Raw genomic sequence first — 22,246 nt, 5'->3', positions numbered from 1 at the left:
GAAATGTGGAAAGAGAAGAAAAAAAAAAGGGATAGGAAGCCCCAAGAGCTATCCCCTAGCTTCCAAATGATTCTGTGCTCATCCTGTCTTGGGCTGAAGAGGATCCCTCTTGAGGGCAGAAGGACAAATGCCATGGCAGTTTCCTTCCCTCCTGTCAGGTGGGCGTGTGAGATGACTCCTGTCTTAAGAGAGTTTAGAGCCTATTTGGTGAGACGGACATAAACAGCCTGTTAGAGGACAGAATGGTAAGTGCAGCAATAGCACTTAAAAAAATGTCATGGGAGAATGAAAGGAGGTACCTCACGCAGCCAAGATGAGATTGGGGTGGGGATATCAGGAAAGGTCTCCTGGAGGAGATTACTTCTGATCTGAGTATTTATGAGGGAGCAGAAGTTAGGCAAAAGGGGTTGGGGGAGTGGCTGGCTTAGTTGGTTAAGCGTCTGAGTCTTGATTTTGACTCAGGTCATGATCTCAGGGTCATGTAGGGCTCTGCACTGAGTGTAGAGCCTACTTAGGATCCTCTCTCTCCTTCCCCTCCCCCGACAAGCTCTCTCTGTTTCTTAAAAAAGAGCTGGGGAGTAGGAGTCAGGGGAGAGGGCCTTTCCAACTGAGGGGACAACTTGAGCAAGGACATCGAGGTGAGAAACAGCTGATTGTGTGTGGGGAATCAAGCACGATGAGGTAAATAGGGGTCAGTGAGATCATGGAAGGCTTTCCACCCCTGTTAGGGAGCTTGGATTTTATCCTGTTAAGGCTGTACTCAAGATGGTGACATTCATTTATCAGGTGTTCTTCCAGGTAATTCAAAATATATTGAAATAGTTGGCATGATTAAAACAAAACTTACAATGGACTTGGCAGTGTGGATATTATTGGTTGACTTTCATGAGAATGGGATCAGTAGGTTTGTGGGGGTTGAGGAATGAATGAGAGGAAAGGAAGTGAGAACAGTTAATACAAGCTAGACTTTAGAAATTTTGAATGAGAAAGTAAGGAGGAAGCAGAGTCAAGGTCAGTTTCTGCACCCACTCCCCAATTAAATAAAAAAGGGGCAAGTAATCAAGATAGTTTAAAAACATGAGGTTGGCTGCTGCTTTTGGAGAGAGTGAGGGTGGGACTCATGGCATGGGTAGAGGGATAGGTTGTTATCCCCTGGTAGAAGAAGGAAGAAAGTGAGGATGAATATAGAAAAATTTGTAAGAATGCCATGCTGAGGACCTTGCTGAGTGACAGTGAAAAGCCAGTGAGGCTTTTGTCTTACTGCAAGATTGTCTCCAATTATTTTACCCCAATTCTGTTAACTGAATCTCTAGTCCTGTTAACTGCCTTCAGTACCATGAGGTGTCTTGGTCCTTCTGAAATTAGAAGCAGCATCCCTGCTGTTCATCAAGCTCTCCCACTTCCAGGCTGCTCTTCCCTTAACCACTATTGTGAACCCTTCCCATCCCAATGGCATCATAAGTTATCTGGGAATTGTCAGGTCACAGCTCCGCAGTGATCCAGTCTGGTCACTTTGCCTTCACTGCTCTAGTGTTCTTAGTGGGTAAATTAGGGGTAGAGGTAGTAAATTTTTCATTGTTTCCAAATGTGCAGTTCTGAGGATAAATGTGGGTCATGTAGGATCAAAGTGTCAGTTGTGTAGACTAAACCAAAACAACTTTCCTATGAGCAAAATCGTCTTGATAAACTGAGTACAGCAACCTCCAGTCTGGTCTAAACTGTGAGGCTATACGATACTGATTTTAGGTCAATTCAGTGATTTCCAGGAAGGGAGTAGGGCACCCACTCAGTTTCTTAGAGATAAAGCACATGTGTACTTTGAATAAGTATATTCTTAAATTAACATTGCTTAGATTTGCTTTTGGTCAATTTTTTAAAATGTTAAGTTTTAAATAGTATTAAAAGAAGCCATAAGGTTTTTATATTTATCAAAAAAGATGCACGGATTTAAACACATACACACATACCCCAGAAAAAAGCCAAGAAACAAGTCTGACTTATAAGAACTTCAACTCCTTGGAATCTATTAGTTGCTTAAAATCCTTTCCAAATATTTTTGTCTTTATTTCCATTTAACAAGATTGCATTATTTTTTAGAAAGATTTCATTTATTTATTCGAGAGGCAGAGGTAGAGAGAAAGAGAAAGAATAAGTAAAGCAGACTCCCCAGCTGAGCAGGGAGCCAGACCCAGGCTCAGTCTCAGGACCCGTAAGATCACCACCTGAGCCGAAGGCAGATGCGCTTTAATCATTTGAGCCACCAGGGCATCCCTAAAAGGGTTACATTTAAAGCTTGCTGTGACTCAGGTTTTTCCACTGTTTTACTAGTTTAAATTGTAAGTTCTGTTAAGTAAGATTTTTTTAGGCAACTCTGTTTCAGGTGATGGAGTGAGGGGAAAACCATGTCTTCTATCCAACAGCTGGCAAGTGGCCACAACTCCCATGAGTGATTAGGGACCTAGATTAATCCCAGGGGGGTGGAATCAAGAAACCTACAGACTCCCTAGCATTTATTGAGCATTTACTACATGGCAGGTCCTGTGCTAAGCACTTTACATGTATTTGTTTAATACTCACAGCAACCCAATCAGTTAAGTATCATTATTTGCTCTATCTTACAGGTAAAGGAATCAAGGCATGAACAGTTATCTAACTTGCTCACATTCCAAGATCATAAACCCTAGAACCTGAATTGAAACGTAAGAAGTCTGGCTCTAAAGCCCATACCCTTGCCCTTTCACACACCTGTCTCTCAGGGGGCTGACTGCCTCCCTCCTCCCTGGAGGATCCCTAGGAGAGTTGACCCAGCCCAAAAGCAAACCCGTGTTCTGTTTCTTTGAAAAAAATCACTTTAAGTGGAGCGGTGTGTTCTAGGAGACATGCAAGAGGTGTATGTGTGGTATGTGGGACTGGCCCAAAACAATGGCATACACATTTGGGGTGGGCTATAAGATTTAAAATGAGTGTTCACTTCATTTGGCATAATGAGACCTGGATCACTAGGCCCTGGCTTTTTTTTTTTTTTTTTTTTTGCCCTGGCTTTTTATAAAAACTCTTGTGACTGCCTCCCAAAGTGTTGAGAACCTAGAAAAGAATTTGTGAGTAGCTTTTTTTCCATGAAGTTGGAGTGAAGGTGAGGGAAAAGCTGTTTGTGGTACTGTTACCCATGGAAATGGAACACTTTGAACCAAATATAAACATTTAAGTTGGAAAAAATTATTTCCCAGCCTAAACCGCCAAAATTTAGAGTGATCCTGAAGATAAAAGCGTTTCAAATGGAGGAAGCCTCAGAGAAGACTTGAAAATTTATTTATACCACTTTTTTCTCTCTTGATATTTACACATATGTACAGTTGACACTTGAACAACACAGGGGTTAGGGTACTGACTGCCCCGCCAACAGTTGCAAATCTGAGTAGAACATTTGATTCCCCAGAACTTAAGTGATTAATAGATACTGTATTATATTGGGAAAAAAAAATCCATGTATGAGTGGACCTGTGCAATTCAAACCCATGTTGTTCAAAGATCAACTGTGTGTGTTTGTGTATTTCATTTTAATATACAACTCAGGTATTGAAAGTCTCTGAAACTCACCTTCTCTTTTGTCCCAGAAAAAAAGTACATAGTTTGATATACATAATTCATTCAGATATCTTTTTTCCAAAGAAGCAATGACAACATCTTTAGGATGCCGTGATGAGCAGTGTAGTCAATTCTAAAAGATAACTTAGCTTTCACCTGTAATAAGAGATCAGGGGATTTTTGGTTCTTATTAGCCTTTGTTAATTTAATACCTTAATTTGATTTACTGGTCAACCTTCTCTGGTATCACAGTTAATCTAAATAAAAACTGACTCATCATCACCTTTTCTTTTGAAGTAAAATCATCCATAATAAATCTCCTGATATTTTTTATTTCTTATTTTTTACAAGATTTTATTTATTTATTTGAGAGAGAGTGGAGGGAAGGGGAGAGGGAAAGTAGACTCCTCACTGAGTAGGGAATCTGACATAGGCTCAATCCCAGGACTCTGAGATCATGACCTGAACCAAAGGCAGACACTTAACTGACTGAGCCAACCAGGTGCACCCTGCCCCCCAGATTTTTTAAATGACAGTATGTCATGAATTTACAATGTTTTAGGCCTAATGCTAGTAATAATGGTAATTCTAAAAATTGGAACACTTCCAAAAATCCACTAGGCTTGATGGGATTTGGAACCTAAATATACAGAGTAGAAAGTTTCTAACTTAGAAGTTAAGCTATTGTTAGGGTTAATTTTGTGTGTTATCTTTGCTGAACCACAGGTACCCAGATATTTGATTATTTTTCTGGGCATGTTTGTGGAGGTATTTCTAGATCAGATTAACATTTGAATGGGTAGACTGGGTAAGGCAGATTGCTCTGTCCAATGTGAGTAGCAATCAACCTAATCTTTTAAAGTCCTGACTAGAACAAAAAACTGAGGAAGAATTTGTTCTCTTGGTCTTTGAGCTGAATCATTGGTCTTTCCCTGCCTTTGGACTCAGAGTGGGACCTAAACTGTCAATTCCCCTGGTTCTCAGACCTCTGGCCTTAGACTTGAGGTCTACCACTGGCTCTCCAGCTTTCAGATGGCAGATCTTGGGACTTCACAGTCTCCATAAATGCATGAACCAGTTCCTTATAATAAACCTTTGTGTGTGCATGTTTGTGTGCACGCGCTCAGGCACATACACATGTATGTACTCTTGGTCCTGTTTCTCTGGAGAACCTAGACTAATATAGCTTACTTTATCTTTTGAAATTATGAACTATTTTAACAACACAAAAATTATCACAAACTGTGATACCCTGCACTAAGGCCACAGCATCATTTCTGTGGTAGTCTTGTCCATAATGTTTAATCACAGCCTAATAATGAGACAGTATCAGACAAAACCTAATTATAAGCCATTCAGTGAAATAACTGAGAAATGTCAAGGTGTCATAAAAGACAAGGACAGACTGAAAAACTGTCAAAGAGTGAACACCAAGGAGAAATAACAGCTACAAGTGTACTGAGAGAGGGTGCCTGGGTGGTGCAGTCGATTAAGTGTCTGACTCTTGGTTTCAGCTCTGGTCATGATCTCGGGTTGTAAGGTCCAACTGCCTGGAGCTCTGCGAGCTCTGCACTTCTCAGAGTCTGCTTGAGATTTTCTCCCTCTCTCTCTGCCTTTCCCCCCACAAAGTAAATAAGTCTTAAAAAAAAAAAAAAAGTACTAAGGGATTCTGCATAGGATCCTAGAATAGGAAAAAGTCATTAATGGGAAAAAGTAGAGCAATTTCAATATGTTCTTTAGTTAATAGTTTTATTATAGTATTGTATCAAAGTTAATTTCCTAGTCTGATCATTGTCCTGCGTTGTACAAGATGTTGATATTAGAGGGAGTGGGCAGGGGGATGGAAGGATACTCTATTTGCAACTTCTCTGCAAGTCTAAAATATGGTAAAAAGAAACATTTTAAAAATAATACATAAAAGTATAGTAAGTAATATAAGAAACACCTATATACTTACAACTCATTTTGGTCATGTCTTAACATTTTGCCATATTTGATTTTTTTTTTTTAAAGAATCAAAACATTCTAGATAAAATTTAAGCCCCTTTGTACTTCTATCTTTTCCCTTCTACCCCACTTCTCCCATGATCAGACTCTTAGAGTATTTTATTTTTGGAGACAAAAACCAATGCAAATATGAATTTAATTTTAATACCAGTGAACTGTCACTAAAAAAAATGGTTAAGATGGTAAATTTATGTTATGTGTATTTTACTACACAAAAAAAGGTTGAGAAGGGAAAAAAAAACCCCAGTATAAACAGACGAGATATTTTTTAGAAAACAGGAAGTTCCCTTATTCCCATAGCTTGTTTTGTTTTATAAGAATTATTGTGACAAGGGCATCCTTCTTCCAAACCAAATTCTTAGCTGAAATGCTTAGTGTTTATTTTGAGGGGATGGGGAGAGGAGATGGTACAATTTCCTACACTCTTTGTAGGCTGATTCCCAAATAGACAAAAATCTTATCAAAGCTCATGTACCTAATTACAGGAGAATGATGTTTCAGAGAATTAAGTGTTGTCAAGCCTTTACCGATGCTATATATTTGCTAGGGGCTTTTACGTGCTTGGTCATTTAATTTCCGTGACAACTATCTGAGTTGGGTATTTTCACCCCACTCTTAATTTCTTGTGCAGTTCACATTACTCAGATCTGCCTTTAGAATCTAGAGTCCTTCTGGAGGTCGGCTGCTGAGAACTAGCCTCAGCTGATTATACATTGTGGGTGGATATGGCTAGTGGACAGTGGCAGTAGATGAGAGCTCCCATATATAAGCATTTAATAGCAAAAAGGCAAAAAAAAAAAAAGAAAAAATGCAAACAGCCTTCTTCTGTAAGTTCCAGAACTGTGCCATCCAACAGTGTAGCTACTAGCCATATGTGGGAATTAAAATTGAAATTTAATAATTTGGTTCTTCAGTCACACTAGCCCAATTTCAAGTGCTCTGTGACTGCCTGTACTTAGTGGCTAGCTTATCACAGGACAGACAAAACATTTCCATCATTGCAGAAAAGTTATGTTGGACAGAGCTGCCCCAGAAGGTCCCTATGCTGTGTCCTTTTGTGTATTTGTGTAGCACTCTGAACAAAAAGTTTCATCAGAGGCAGATAGATGGGACAATATCCTACCATCAGGATTTGGCTAACTTTCTTGTCAGGATCAGGTGCCAATATTTCCTCCAAAGCATCTAGAAATAGGACTGCTGGCACTCTTCAGCTAAGGGCACCGTTTTGAGAGGTTTAGACAACTGGATTGGATAGATTCTTATTCCCACTTCAGCATAAACAGAATCTATCTGTACAATACTTATAGCCCACCATGAACAGTATTTGATTGATGAAAAATCATTTATGGCAACCATTATACTAAATAACAACCCTCTGGTATACAGCAGATAATTAACTAGTGAGCTTTTTTTTTTTTTTTTTAATTTTTCTCTTAAGGGGAGGGATAGAGAGGTAAGGGGTAGGAGGAGGAGCAGAGAGAGAATCTTAAGCAGGCTTCACACCCAGCATAGAGCCTGACGTGGGGCTCAGTTTCATGACCCTGAGTTCATGACTTGAGCCAAAATCCAGAGTCGGATGCTTAACCGACTGAGCCACCCAGGCTCTCGCTCCTACATGAGCTTTTGATTAGTGATTCAAATGGCAATTGCTCCAGAGTATAGGTTAAAAATAATAATCTCCTTTGTGTCTCAAGTGTCTAGGTTGAAGTATTGTGAAAAATAGCAGGCACTGTAATAGCCTGTGTATATTCTATCTCATTCAGTCCTTACAACAGCCCTTTTCATAGGCATTGCTAATAATTAACCTCATTTTGGGCTGACTTTAATTCCCCAGGGGCTTGTGGCCAGACTTTTGCATGATGGAAATGGTTGCTTCTTTATTTGAGAACTAAATGCAAATTATTTATACAGTTGCCAAACAGGCATATAACCTTTCCTGTTTTATTTCCTAATGTCAAGGCTTATTCCTACATTAGGCCAAGATTGGTGGTTCCTTACACAACACCAAATGTGGGGAACCTGTAATCTCCTAGCTCTCTGTTAAAATACTTCATGTACTTTTGCCTTTTTTTTTTTTTTAATTAACAACTATATGCCTACTAGTTGAGTGCCTATCAAGTTCCAGGCCACTTCTAGCAATAGCAAATCCATTGTTAACTTGGCCTTGCTTCATCTGTGAAATAGAGATAATAATGCTTTTCTTGTAGAGTTTTGGTAATGATTAGAGATCATATAAGTGGAATACATTGTAAATGGTTTATTTTCATTCCATAGTTAAGGACATTGAAACTACTTCCTCTTTCGTTGACCACTACCCTGCTGGAGAAAATGTTTTTATTTAAAATTTCAAACATAAGGGTGCCTAGGTGGCACAGTTGGTTAAGTGTCTGCCTCTTGTTTTCGGCTCAGGTTATAATCCCAGGATCCTGGAGACTGGGGCTCCTTGACTGGCTCCTCGCTCAGCAAGGAGTGCGCTTGTCCCTCTCTCTCCCCTGCTCTGTCCCTAACCCTCACTGCTCATGCACACGATTCTCTTAAGGAAATAAATCTTTAAAAAAAAAATGCAAACAGATTTTTTCCCCACTCTGATTATGTATCAGAATCATGTGTGCATTCTATAATTATACTTGTGTTTGTGTGATTATCTATGTTCTTCACCTGGGCTGGAGCCTTCACAAGAGAAAGGCAGATCCATGTGGTTGTCAGGCAAGGCAGTTTCTACATCTACCAGCTTGGTGCCTGGTCTGAGCCCCTCCAGGATTCTGGCAGTCATAAGGAACCACCAGAGTTATCATGCTGTCTCAGTGTTGCACTTGGGAACTGCACTGGAGTTCCATCTCTAGTACATTCTCCAATAGGCATGGGAATGCCTGGAAAGGGATCATTTTGGGGCTAACCAGAGGTCTGGCGAAATGAATCTCATCCAATCTGGGCATTTAGTTCTTCCTTTGCTGTTATTCTAAATTGGGTAGACAGTCCTCTTGGTGGAGAGTTTTAGTTATCTCTGAGGAAACAAGAAACCACAGAGCCTAGCTGGCATTTTCCTACCTTTCCTTAAAGGACTAGCAATAAAATGTTCAAAATACAAAGGTTTTGTTCTAGTTCTCTAGGGCATTGCAAATGAAGGGGGGGTGCGGTGGAAATGAGGTCTAGAAATCTAACGAGATGTGCTCAAGGTTTATTATCCAGGAAGATCCCAAGAGTTTGTAGGTAGAAAGACTAGCATGCAGCTCCCAAACTAATGCAATGGGAGAAAATATGGGTAGGAGGTCACCTACACTGTTCTCCTTAAATTTTGGGAAATCATAAAGATGGTATGCAGTATCTGGAGAATGAATAAAGAGTGAATGTGAATAGAAACAGAAAGGGTGAATACCTGTTATAAATAATAATTAACTTCACTTTAATTAGAAGGGAATTAAAAGAAAAGCAGAATGGTACCTCAACTTTATGGTCAACTAATATTTGATAAAGGAGGAAAGACTATCCACTGGAAGAAAGACAGTCTCTTCAATAAATGGTGCTGGGAAAATTGGACATCCACATGCAGAAGAATGAAACTAGACCACTCTCTTGCACCAGACACAAAGATAAACTCAAAATGGATGAAAGATCTAAATGTGAGACAAGATTCCATCAAAATCCTAGAGAACACAGGCAACACCCTTTTTGAACTCGGCCACAGTAACTTCTTGCAAGATACATCCACGAAGGCAAAAGAAACCAAAGCAAAAATGAACTATTGGGACTTCATCAAGAGAAGAAGCTTTTGCACAGCAAAGGATACAGTCAACAAAACTCAAAGACAACCTACAGAATGGGAGAAGATATTTGCAAATGACATATCAGATAAAGGGCTAGTTTCCAAGATCTATAAAGAACTTACTAAACTCAACGGTGAAGAAACAAACAATCCAATCATGAAATGGGCAAAAGACATGAACAGAAATCTCACAGAGGAAGACATAGACATGGCCAACATGCATATGAGAAAATGCTCTGCATCACTTGCCATCAGGGAAATATAAATCAAAACCACAATGAGATACCACCTCACACCAGTGAGAATGGGGAAAATTAACAAGGCAAGAAACCACAAATGTTGGAGAGGATGCGGAGAAAAGGGAACCCTCTTACACTGTTGGTGGGAATGTGAACTGGTGCAGCCACTCTGGAAAACTGTGTGGAGGTTCCTCAAACAGTTAAAAATAGACCTGCCCTACGACCCAGCAATTGCACTGTTGGGGATTTACCCCAAAGATACAGATGCAATGAAACGCCAGGACACCTGCACCCCGATGTTTATAGCAGCAATGGCCACGATAGCCAAACTGTGGAAGGAGCCTCGGTGTCCATCGAAAGATGAATGGATAAAGAAGATGTGGTTTATGTATACAATGGAATATTCCTCAGCCATTAGAAACGACAAATACCCACCATTTGCTTCAACGTGGATGGAACTGGAGGGTATTATGCTGAGTGAAGTAAGTCAGTCGGAGAAGGACAAACATTATATGTTCTCATTCAGTTGGAGAATATAAATAATAGTGAAAGGGAATAGAAGGGAAGGGAGAAGAAATGGGTAGGAAATATCAGAAAGGGAGACAGAACATGAAGACTGCTAACTCTGGGAAATGAACTAGGGGTGGTGGAAGGGGAGGAGGGCGGGGGGTGGGGGTCACTGGGTGGCAGGCACTGAGGGGGGCACTTGAAGGGATGAGCACTGGGTGTTATTCTGTATGTTGGCAAATTGAACACCAATAAAAAATAAATTATTAAAAAAAAGAAAAGCAGAATGGGAATAGGTGAGCCCAGGGTGGGGTCCAGGGGGAGATGTGATTTGGATGTCTCTCTATATCTCTGGCCATTATTATCAGCTACTACCATCACAGAGTTCCACCGGAGGGCCAAAGCTTCCTGTCCTTGCTCCCCCTCCCACCCATAAATGCTTTTCACATTTCTGTCCAGCCTCTTCTTAGCACAGATAAAGCTTTCTCTCCACTTCCCTAAAGCTAAATAAAATTAAGCTACAGTAGGTTCCCCACCTCTGGCTCAGTTCTCCCACAGCATCTTTGAATAGAGCTGTTGTGTGTTTGTACAATGGTCTCCATTCAATTATGAACCACTTGTGCATGCTTCCTTTAGAAGATGGTTGGTTACCCAGAATGCACTTAAGGTGGTCTACCAGCATTGGAACTGGTTAATAAACTATAGGAAATGATCAGGCAAGTCTTTTCTAGATCTTTTAAAGTTAAAAAGAACTATTTTTAGAACAACACAAGATGATTATGGAAAATGAGAAGATAGAAGACAAGAAAAGGAAATATTTTTTAGAGACTACCAAAAGAAAAGCTTCAGGGTAAGAAATCAGAACGGTGGGACGCCTGGGTGGCTCAGCGGCTGAGCGCCCACCTTCGGCCCAGGGTGAGATCCTGGGGTCCGGGGATCGGGTCCCGCATCGGGCTCCCTGTGTGAGGCCTGCTTCTCCCTCTGCCTGTGTCTCTGCCTCTCTCTGTGTCTCTCATGAGTAAATAAATCTTTAAAAAAAAAAAAAATCAGAACAGTGGTTGTCAGGGGCTGGGGGTAGAGAAATATCTGCTGCAAAGGGACGAGAAGGAGCTCTTTGGGTGATAGAAATAATGTCTTATAGCACCGTCCAAAAAAATATAGTTTGAGCTACAAATGCAAGTCAGTAACTTAATTTTCTAATAGGTAAACCAAAAAAGGAAAAAGAAACAGGTAAAATTAATTTTCCTGCATTAATATTTAACCCAGTATATGTAGAATATTATAATTTCAACATATATTAATAAGATCCTTTGCTTATTTTTTTTTGATCCTTTGCTTATTAAAAACAATCAAGTCTTTGAAGTCCACTGTGTATTTTATATTTACAGTACCTCTGATTTTTGGATGAGCCACATTTCAAGGGCCCAGGAGTCACGTGTGGCAACTCTAATGGGCAGAACAGTTCAACACTTTTGGTGGTGATACACAACTGTGTATACATTTATCAAAAATTATCAAATTGTGTACCTAAAAAGGGTGACTTTTAGTATATATACATTATAACTCAATTAAAAAAAAAAACATTTTTGTATTGGCCAGAATGAGCCAGTACAGATTCCTTTCATGAGCACGTATTAAAATTTTTCTCTTAAAATGAATCTCAGAAATAGAATTTGGTAATTAAAAAAAAAAAGTGAAGAGCATACATTAGAAACCACCCAAGGCAAGTACTTCTCATAGATTTCCGATGTGTGTGTGTATGTGCCAATTTTTCCATTACAAAGTTTAGAAAAAGTGAAAATTTAATTAGACAGTGCTGCAATCTTTAAAAACAGATTTGCATGTGTTTGACAAAGATGAGCACAAATTGTTTTGAGAAAGACTGGATGCTAATTCTAGGAAAGAGCTTGTTGTTTTCCCGTCTGTTTCATAGCTCCTTCTCTTGCAGTGGTATTCAAAACTGCTTGTCCTTTCTGCTTCTGTTATATAATGTGCTTTGTAGTGACTATTTTGACTGGGGATCTGTCTGCAGGCATTTTTAGGGTGTGTGTGTGGGGGGGGGGTTGGAGTGGAGCTCATGTACCCACTTGACAGGAGGAAGTTGGGGGGCAGTGGGTTGTGGGGGAGCAAGTTTAACTTTCATAACTAAAGCCAGGAAATATTTTTGGCTGTGCGACAATGTGTCAGGAGTTATAAATAATTTCATTTGCTGTTTGGCAGCTATATTGGTGTTTTCTTTTTGCACCTAAAATTCCGTTTCATTTTTGTTGAAGCTAATGTAAACATCCACCATTTACAATTAAAGAAGTCTAAGAGAAATAGGTGGAAAGGATACCTTCCAAATGGGTGTGTGTAAAGCTGAAAAGATCTGGGCTGAAAAGAAAAAAGATAAAACTCATTGGGTTTGCAAAGCAAATTCTGTTAAGTATAGGCTGGGAAAGACATACTGATAGGAAATTATCCTGTAGTATATAGAGAGCACAAAGTACAGTGATGTTGCTTTAGAACTTTACAATCTGCAGAATACATTTAAGAAGTAGAGCACAGATCAGGAACCAAATAAGCCCTTCTCATTTTGTTTTGTCTTTGTTAAGGCTTAGGTCAGTGTCCTTTGCTCCATAAGCATTAATTTAAATCTATTATTATCAAGATAGCAGTTCATCTACAGCAGGACTGATCAAACCTCAGCATGCCTTGAAAATGCAGAGCCCTGTCCCCAGAAATTTCTAGTTTAAAAGATTACACATGGGGCTTAGTATCTGCACTCTTACTGTGTACTTGTGTAGACTCCACCTTGAGACACACTGATTAGACTTTTATTAGGTTTTCTCTGTATATTAGATGCTGTTGAATTCAAATAAAAGGCAGATCCCTATTGGGAACGTGCTACAGCTTGCAACGCGAGGCAGTACTCTAAGTGGTGCAGCTGGTATGAAGTGAAGAACTCAGGGCAGGAAGGCAATGCCACCCATTAACTCAGTGATATGGGCCAGATTCAGATTACAGGAGATGAAACTGGGTGTCCAGACATCTTGAAGGAGATAGTGTGGCTATCAAATGAGGAATGAAGTCACCTGGGAAAGGAGCTTTACTTAGAGACTGCAATTTTGGAGTTCCAAGGAAATTTTAACAAGAAAAAAAGATTACAGACATTAGGAAGCAACCATGAAGGAAATGTAATTGATAGTTGTCTGTCGTTCCTAAACTTGGGTGTGCATTAGAATCACCCAGAGGGCTTGTTAAAGCACTGAGTGCAGAGTCCCACCCTCAGAATTTCTGAATCAGAAGGTCTGGGGTAGGGCCTGAGAATTTTAATTTCTAACAGGTTCCCCTGCTCATGCTGCTTCCTCTGGGGACCATGCTCTGAAACTCACTGCTCTTAAATGAATTTGGTAACTTAATCTACCAAAAATTTATAGATGAGGATTAGAACACATTGTGGGGGCAAGATGGAGGACAAGATGCTGTCAGAGTGTTCTGTGACCTAGAACTTCTACTAGGTGGGGTCTCTTCTGAGATTTATTTACTTTCAGAGCAACTGGTCCAACCAGAAATACTCTAAAGTTGGGGAGAGGATTGTGATCATAGTGAATAATATGAGAACTATAGTCCTGTTATGTGTATCTAAAACTCTGATTAAAATTATATTTTTTAGATTTTATTAAAAAAGGATGGTGTATCATACTTTAGCACCAGTGTTTACTAGAAGGCATAGTAATCCATGGTTTTATGGAAGTCTGGATCTCAACACTGAACTCATGAGCTTAATCCCTCAAACTTGCTCCTACTCCAGTGTTCTTTACTAATGACATCATTGTCTGCCTAGTTTTTCATGGCCTGGGCTGGGACTCATCCTGGACATCATTCCTTCTCTTTCTCACTTTCAGCTCTGCATCCAGTCATTCACAAAGTCCTGGTGATTCCATCTCCTAGCATGTCTTGTCCATTCCATTGCCATCACTTTCTCTGTCAACCTGTACCTTCCACATCTTCTCTCGGTCCCTTCTGATGCGTTGTCTACATGGAAGTCAGAGAGAACTTTCTAAAACACAAACCACATCTGATCACCCCTGTGCTTAAGACCCTTCACTGACATCTCTCTGCATTTGGGATAATCTTTAATTTCTCAAAATGGCCCCTGTCAACATCTCCAGCCTTATTTTGAGCCATGCCCTCTTTGTTCTTTAAACTCCAGTCCTACGGACTATTTCACTTTCTGAATTAAACATGTTTAAAAGCATTGCCCTTTGCTGAGGTGATCATGGACCTATATCCCAAGGGTATCCATGAGAAGAAGGTGAATGTAGTCCTAGTGCTGAGAGAGGTTTTGTACAATTAGAAAATGGTGGCCCTGCAGGCAAGATACAGCCTCTGGGCCAGAACAGACTGGCTGAAATCAATCGCCAACGGTAGGGCACTCCGTGTAGGATACAACCTGCATAGCCAGAATGACCCTGACTCAAGATGTCAGTTGGTTTGCCTCCAAATTAAAATAGGTCTGTTTGTCCTATTTAGAAGCAGAGTACTAGACAACTTCTAGAAGTCCCTTAAAGCCTAGTGGTTTAGTAATGATTGTAAATATGAAAAGGCTTTTATCATGAAGCTACAGAAATTGCGCTTTGCCTGATAACATATATGTGTCTTCCCAAGCCAACATGTCTACATCCGTGCTGCTTGTTCATAGCTGTGTCTCATAGTTGAAGATCAGGAGTGATTTACAATCTAGAATGCCTTATCTGGGAAGCCTAGGTGGCTCAGTGGTTGAGCATCTGCCTTTGGCCCAGGCTGTGATCCTAGAGTCCCGGGATCAAATGCCACATCAGGCTCCCGGCATGGAGTCTGCTTCTCCCTCTCCCTGTATCTCTGCCTCTCTCTCTGTGTCTCTCATGAATAAATAAATAAAAAAAATAAAAAAAATAGAATGCTTTATCTGCTAGCTGGAGAAGCACAACATTCTTTCATATGACATGTTTGCTCTTGTGAAAATGACTTGAAGTATTTGGGACCTGGCAGGAGAAGAAATGGGAGGGGACCTAATTCTTGCTAGGCGTGAGTCATCTTATAAATATCTAAATTGAACATTTTATTAACCAGTTTCATTGTCGGTACAAAACTATTCATCAATCCTAGATTGCTTTGATGTACATGTTATATATCCACATGTCCTCTGCCAGGATTCTAGCATAAATCTCTCTCTGAACAAACACTGGATAAATATCATTATGAAAAATTTGCCTTTGATTTGAGGGCAGTTTTGTTTCTTCTTTTTAAACTCTGCTGAATATTTATTTTTTTGTCTTTTTTTTCTTCCAGAATTATGGAAATGCCTAAGTATTATTGGTATTGGGAGGGCAGTAAAGTATGAAAAACAACCACATATATTCAGTACCTTGTCATTTCAAACATTGATGGGCTCTTTTTGAGAGAGGTCATTCCCAGGTCTCTCAGTAGGAATAGTATTTGAATCTAGGAGCAAATAATTGCTCTGTAAATGTTTGTTATGATATTGAAATTGCAAATATGCTGTATCCAATCGAATTAGCTTATCACATTCATTCCTGGGTCATAAAGGCAGTGGTTGACTGTTGTCACTGAAAAGAATATAATGTGGCCAGTACATTGTTGCCTAGAAAACTCATTCTTCAAGGTAGAGCTGCAGCGGGATTTTTCAGGCCATTTGCACTCTAAACTCCGCCTCATAGGTTGCCCTGTGCCTTTGTGACCCTGGGTCATCTCATCCCTGGCAGTTGGGTCAGTCTGCTGCTGCCACAGCCTAGTGGCTCTCTCTGGGCCTCAGCCTTTGTAATAGCTTGGTAGGGCTGCCAAACGAGGTACCACAAACTAGGTGGCCTAAACAACAGAAATCTATTCTCTCACAGTTCTGGAGGCCAAAAATTCAAAATCAAAGTGTTGGCAAAGTTGGAGCCTCCTGAGGGCTGTGCAGGAAGGAACCAATCCAAGCTTCTCTCCTGGCTGGTAGACAGCCATCTTCTTATGTTTTCCTATCCTCTTATGTCCCTGTGTGTCTGTGTGTTCAAATTTCCAATTTTTATGGGGGTACTAGTCGTATTGGAATAAGACTTGCCTTAATGATCCCATTTCAACTTTACCTTATCTCCAAATGAGGTCACATCCTGTGGTCTTGGGGGTTAGAACCTCAACATAAGAATTAGGGGGAGACACATTTCAACTCATCATGCCGCTTATAGTTGAGCCTCCATATAAATTAGGCTCAGAAATCTAGCTATATGTATTATGGCATCTTCTATAAATCACCAAAAGAAATCTGTAAATCAGCTGAATTTGAACTCCTCTTTTTCCAGTCCAGCAGAGTGCTTTACTGTGGGTGGTGCTGGTTTTGCAGTTCACATTGCACTTCCTGTCGTTCATTTCATGAGACTTTAGATCAAAGTGGTGGGTAAAGGAAAACCAGCATGACAGCAGCGTCATTAGCAAGAGGCCTTCAGCCACTCCCTTCCTACCAGAGCCGTGATCTATAGAATGTCCAACCCATTCCAAGTTCTGAGGATATAAGGTAGAACATGTTGATGTGTAGTGTGTTTTTGCTTGACACCTGTTTTAATTACATCATTTTTGCAGACCCTTTGTTTTCCACATAAGCCTGGTTTGGCTGAATGGTTTTGATCCTCACAGGTCTCCAATGCTTTAGACTGTTTATTCTGAGAGCTTGCAGCTGAATGTTCTGAAAATCGTTGTGATACAATCCAGTGTTTTCTTCAGAGATGGAGATTTTTGAGCTGAAAGATGTCTTCCTTTTCTCCTCTGGGCCTTTCCCAGTTTCTGGAAGATGGAGGCATTTGCCAGGCCTCTGTCTCTATAGATTGTCAACCCCTGTCATGCTTGTTTACTCCATCTATATTCCCCATTCCCAAGTGTGTCTTGTTAGTGTGACTGTTAGGTATCTACTTGGACTTTTGGGTGTCAAGTCATAAACCATAATTCATTTCTCCTGGCCTAAGAGACCGGGACGGATGGGAGTTTGTTTCCCCTTCCTACTAAATGAGGTAGATTTTGTCTCTCTGCAAGTCTATTCTAAAATATCAGCAATCTGTTAGTAAAATTACATATCTTGCAGAAAACAGAATTTAGGAGTGGTTGGATACTGCATGGTGTCTTCAATACCCATACTTCTGTAAGCCTGTAGCACTGTAGAAGCCACCAAGGTCAAAGGTCCTTTTGACTCTTAGTGAAAGCTCTGGTAATCTTTACTATTTAGATGAAGTAGAAAATTATTTTTTTAAAGATTGATTGATTTATTGATTTTAGAGAGCGTGTGTGTGAACAATCACCTGGTGGTGGTGGTGGAAGGGTGTTGGGGCAGCAAAGGGAGAGAGAGAATCTTCAGCAGAATCCCTGCTGAGCGTGAAGCCTGACACAGGAACACATGGCTCCAGCTCTGTCTCATTACCCTGAGATCATGACCTGAGCCGAAATCAAGAGTCGGATGCTTAACCGACTGTGCCACCCAGGTGCCCCAAAGGTCAAAGTAGAAAAGTATAACATTTTTTTCTAAATACTGATACAGCTATTTCCCTGAGATAAAAGGTCAGTTTTCTTTTCCTTCTTTACACAGCCAACGCTCCCTCTCTCCTTCCTGTGCTCCCCCTGTAGTGAATAACTTCTAAACTGGGAATTTCTCACAGGTGAAGGTTCTTGGTCAGCTTAGGGATTGCTCCTCTGCTTTTGCCAAATCTCTTTAGGAAAGGCATCTCTTGGGGAATTCTCATGTAGAATTGAAAAAACGTATGCATCTTTCCTCCACCTGACCTCTTGGTGTTAACAAAAGATCTAATGAATGAAAGTCATTTTCTCTGCCATCCTCATAAGGGATGGGTTGCTTGTCTGAAATAGGCTTTTCTGACGCTTGCTACCCCACCCCCATGCCATGGACCACATGTTTAAACCAAGAAGCAATATGAACCATCACAGCTAGCCTTAACACATTGATTTCTATTCTCGAAGTTTGTCTCTGACTGGTTTCTTTTTCTTCATGGAGCTTGAGCTGATGTCATACCCAGGCAAAGGAAGGCCTGGGACCTTGTCTCTCCAGAGGCAACCATGTAGCTCGAAAGGCAGTCCTAGATTTGGATCAGTCCAGTGCCAACAACCAGAACCTCTTCATGGCTACAATTGGATGCTTCCTGAGTGTGGTGCCTGGCTTCCCATTGGAGGAAATTCCAGAGGACAATAGAAACTCCCCAAGAAGCTCCAGTTTGAGCTCCAGCTCAAACTTTCCAGCATTCACCTGGTAACCTAATGTTTTGGCATTTGACCTCTTCAAAGAAGACAAGCCTAGGGGATACCATGTGAATTCCAGTTTCTCAATTGACTAAAGTATTTTCTCCAGGGAAGAGGATGTTTTAAAATATTTTACCTAGAGATCTGTAGTATCAGGTAGTAGTCCTTTGCCCTTGACATCGGCCCTATGGGCTAGTTTTCCGCTTTGGCTTATGGACTGTCCCTGAGTAGTTTTATCTCCCTCTGACCTCTTCTCTTTTTAGGGAACAGGGCAATGAAACAAACCCCCAGTTGCTTCCGTTGGGTAAATTACTACCCCTTCTTTGCAAGCTTTGTTATAGCTGTTACTCAGACCTTACTTACTCCATAGATCTGAAACATTTCAAGTGGCCACTGAGGTTTCATTTCTCTTTCTATTCCCTGCAGAGATTTGTTTCTGGCATCTAATCTGTTTCCCTCTTGTCACTGTAGGAAGACTTCCTAACCTCTTTTAGCTTTTTTGCCTATACACTGGAGCTTCTAGGAAGTTAAAAACTGAGGAAGCTCCTGAACGGTGACACTCATCAGAGTCCTTGGCCACTAATGCTCCAGTGGTCACATTTGAGCAAGCATATAATAAAAGTTATTTTCTGCTTTCAGTTTTCCTTTTTTCCCCCTGTTTTCCTCCTTCCTCTCTCCTTTTCATTCTTCCTTTCCTTTATATACTCTTATCTCCATTGTTTCCAAGTATAATGTGTAGGGTAGGAGATTTTTCATGGAGTGGACCTGTCATGAGAAAATATTAATGGAACCCATGAAGGGTGCTCATCTCTTTATAAAGATCAAGTCAGTGGAAGGGGCATACACAGGAGGTTCTCAGCTGATACCTGGCAGGGGCAGAAATCATAGTTACACATGCACTATTTATTGAATCCTTGAGATGGACTAGGCCCATACACAAGGCACTTCTCAACATCTTTGCAAATCATTTTCTAAACTGTAGAGACAGAGCTGCTGCTTTACACTGAAAAGATTGCAGGCATGTGTCCTGACCAGTGTAGTAGAAATTAAGGGAGGACATGGGACTTCTGTCACCTTTGACAGAAATAGGATTCTTTTATTTCATGAAATATGGTATTATTAGACCACCAGGGCTGGGTTTTTTCCTCCTTAGTTTAGTTGCAATGCACCCATATTCTATGGGATTTCTCTTATACTCTGATAAAGGTGGTTTTCCCCATCTTTGTTTTCAGAACCATTTGTTTTTCAACCTTTTTTTCCTTTTATTGAGGTATAATTGACCACAACATTATATTAGCTTCAGATGTACAACATAATAATTCAATATTTGTATATCTTATGTGAAGTGATCATCTCTTAGCAACTTTCCAGTATGCAATACAGTATTATTAACTATAGTCACCATCCTGTTCATGAAAATGTAATGGACATTACATTTTCATGACTTACTTATTTCGTAACTGGAAATCTGTACCTTGACCCATTTCACATGCCCCTCAATCCCTTGCCTCTGGCAACCACCAATCTGTTCTCTGTATCTTTGAGCTTGGTTTCATTTTATTTTTTGGCTTTTGGTTTTTTGGGAGGGGTATTTCCACATATATGTGAGGTCATATGATATTTGTTTTACTCTGACTTATTTCACCTAGCATAATTTCCTCAAGGTGTATATACATCATGCTTGCTTTATACATGCATCTGTTAATAGACACTCAGGTAGTTACCCTGTCTTGGCTATTGCAAATAATGCTGCAGTGAACATGGGGGCACATGTGTCTTTTTGACTTAATGTTTTCAGTTTCATTGGATAAATACAGAAGTGGGATTGCTGGATGATATGGTAGTTCTATATTTCATTTTTTGACGAGCCTCCATTCTGTTTTCCATAGTGGCAGCACTAATTTACATTCACACCAAAGGTGTATAAGGGTTCCTTTTTCTCCACATTCTCACCAGAATTTGTTATTTCTTGTCTTTTTGACTCTAGCCATTCTGACAGGTGTAGGGAGGTCTCTCGTAGTTGTTTTGATTTGCATTTCCCTGATGATCAGGAATGTTGGGTTTCTTTTCAGGCACCTGTTGGCCATCTGTATGTCTTCTCTGGAAAAATTTCTGCCCATTTTTAAAATCATGTTTTATTTGTGTATGTTTTTTTTTTTTTTGCTATTCAGCTGTATGACTATATATTTTAGATATTAACCTCTTATCAGATATATGACTTGTGAATATCTTCTCCTATTCCGTAGATTACTTTTTCATTTTGTTGATGATTTCCTTTGCTGTGTGGAAGCTTTTTGGTCTGATGTAGTCCCACTGGTTTAATTTTGCTTGCCTGTGGGATTTTTTTTTTTGAAATTATGAGTAGATGGCAGGCATCCTGGAGTGGGGAGAGGGTGAAGCAGTATGTGGGGACCATTCATTTCAAGGATGTAATAGTGAAGAGTCAGAGCTAGGTCTGTAACTTATGAAGGGTAAAGGGAAGGATCTGGGCATTTTTTGCTTGTTGGTTTTGTCTGGGATTTTTAAGTCCGGAAGATATTTGACATTTTATTAGTTGAGCAGGAGGGAATAGGTGAATGGAAGACACTGAAGATAGAAAAGAAGGAGGGAGTAGTTGTTTAAAAAGCTGGGATGAGATCAATAAAGGTGGCAAGTTTTCTCCCCTTCCTTTCCCTTTCACTTCCCCTTCCCCTTCCCTTTTTTTTTTTTTTTTTTTAAAGATTTTATGTATTGACTTGAGAGAGAGCCAGAGAGTGCACAAGCAGGGGAAGGGGAAGAGAAAGAGGTAGAAACAGGCTCCTCACTGAGCAGGGAGGCCAACGGTGCTGGATCCCAGGACCTTGAAATCATGACCAGAGCCAGAGGCAGATGCCTAAGTGACTGAGCCACCCAAGTGCCCCAAGGTGGCAAGTTCTCTTATGACAAAAGGCAGGAACAAGCAAGTAAGTACACACTCAGATAGAGGAAAGCTCCCTGGGATTCTCTGTATGTTAGGGTATGAAGTAATCTAACTGAGATTAAGCATGGGCAGGAATAAGTATAGATTAGGGGAGAATTTTGTAGGGATTCTTAGAGCTAGCCGCCATGAAGAATGCGATAGGGAGGGAACTGATGATGGGTACAAGGATTGCTGAATTAACAATAAGTGCCCAGTCAAGAATAGATACCAGGCATTGGAAGCAGAACCAGCCTGACTTTATCTAGCAGTACTTACTATGGCTGAATCACAACAAAGCCAGGAGTTTCATAAGAAAAAAGACATTCTGATACTATATTACTTTCTAGTAGAAGGTAGGACTTGAAGCATCCTGAGATTAGAATGATTTAAAGACATTCAGTATACATGGAATAAATAGCAAAAATGTAAAAACTGAGTATATTGTTTTTTTTGCCTTGTGTTTAATCTCGAGCAAGCACCATGTTGCCCAGTCATATAGAATGTCAACTTTGGGCTTGCCACTTAAAAATAAGACAGATGCTGTACCTGGCTAGGGAAAAAGGCTATGTCTCTGGCAAGTGGGCTCACTTAACCAGGTCTGTGAGATGGACTTTATTGGATAGCAAATGCAGAAATTGAGGGTGTTCATGTGAATGAAAATTTCTCAGTGCCTGGAACAGTTTCTGGCACATGGCGGGAATGTGATAAATATTCTTCGATTAAACATATATATGTGTGAATGAATATATGCATTTATCCATGTGATTTTTGAAACAGTAGCTCTACCAGATAGAGTAAAATATGAAAAATCCTGATTACATTGGTCATTTGGTAGCCCTGCCCTAGCCATTCAATGTATAGTTATTTCTCTCTTGATAGGTATGAGTTGCCAGAACTTTTATTAAAGTGAAAACAAAATCTAGATTGATGATCTAGGACACAAAAGAA

The 22,246-nt window shown here is 40.2% G+C and overlaps 1 protein-coding gene across 17 annotated transcripts in view; it reads left to right on the top strand.

Annotated features, from left to right (window-relative positions):
* Positions 1–22,246, top strand: part of PPFIBP1 (PPFIB scaffold protein 1) — a 167,029-nt gene that overhangs the window by 74,797 nt on the left and 69,986 nt on the right. For 11 of the 17 annotated variants that reach the window (XM_077870619.1, XM_077870618.1, XM_077870616.1 and 8 more), the window contains exon 1: positions 140–158. The exons of 4 other annotated variants lie outside the window; for them this stretch is intronic. The gene's annotated coding sequence lies outside the window, so the exon portion shown is untranslated. Of the gene's footprint in view, positions 1–115; positions 246–2,630; positions 2,700–22,246 lie in introns of those variants that run through there. 2 more of the 17 variants (XM_077870612.1, XM_077870614.1) reach the window with 2 other exon arrangements.

This window comes from Canis aureus, chromosome 25, assembly GCF_053574225.1.
Source record: "Canis aureus isolate CA01 chromosome 25, VMU_Caureus_v.1.0, whole genome shotgun sequence".
NCBI classification, from domain to species: domain Eukaryota; kingdom Metazoa; phylum Chordata; class Mammalia; order Carnivora; family Canidae; genus Canis; species Canis aureus.
Note: the sequence above shows the minus strand (reverse complement) of the source record. Positions and strands in the feature narration are given on the sequence as shown.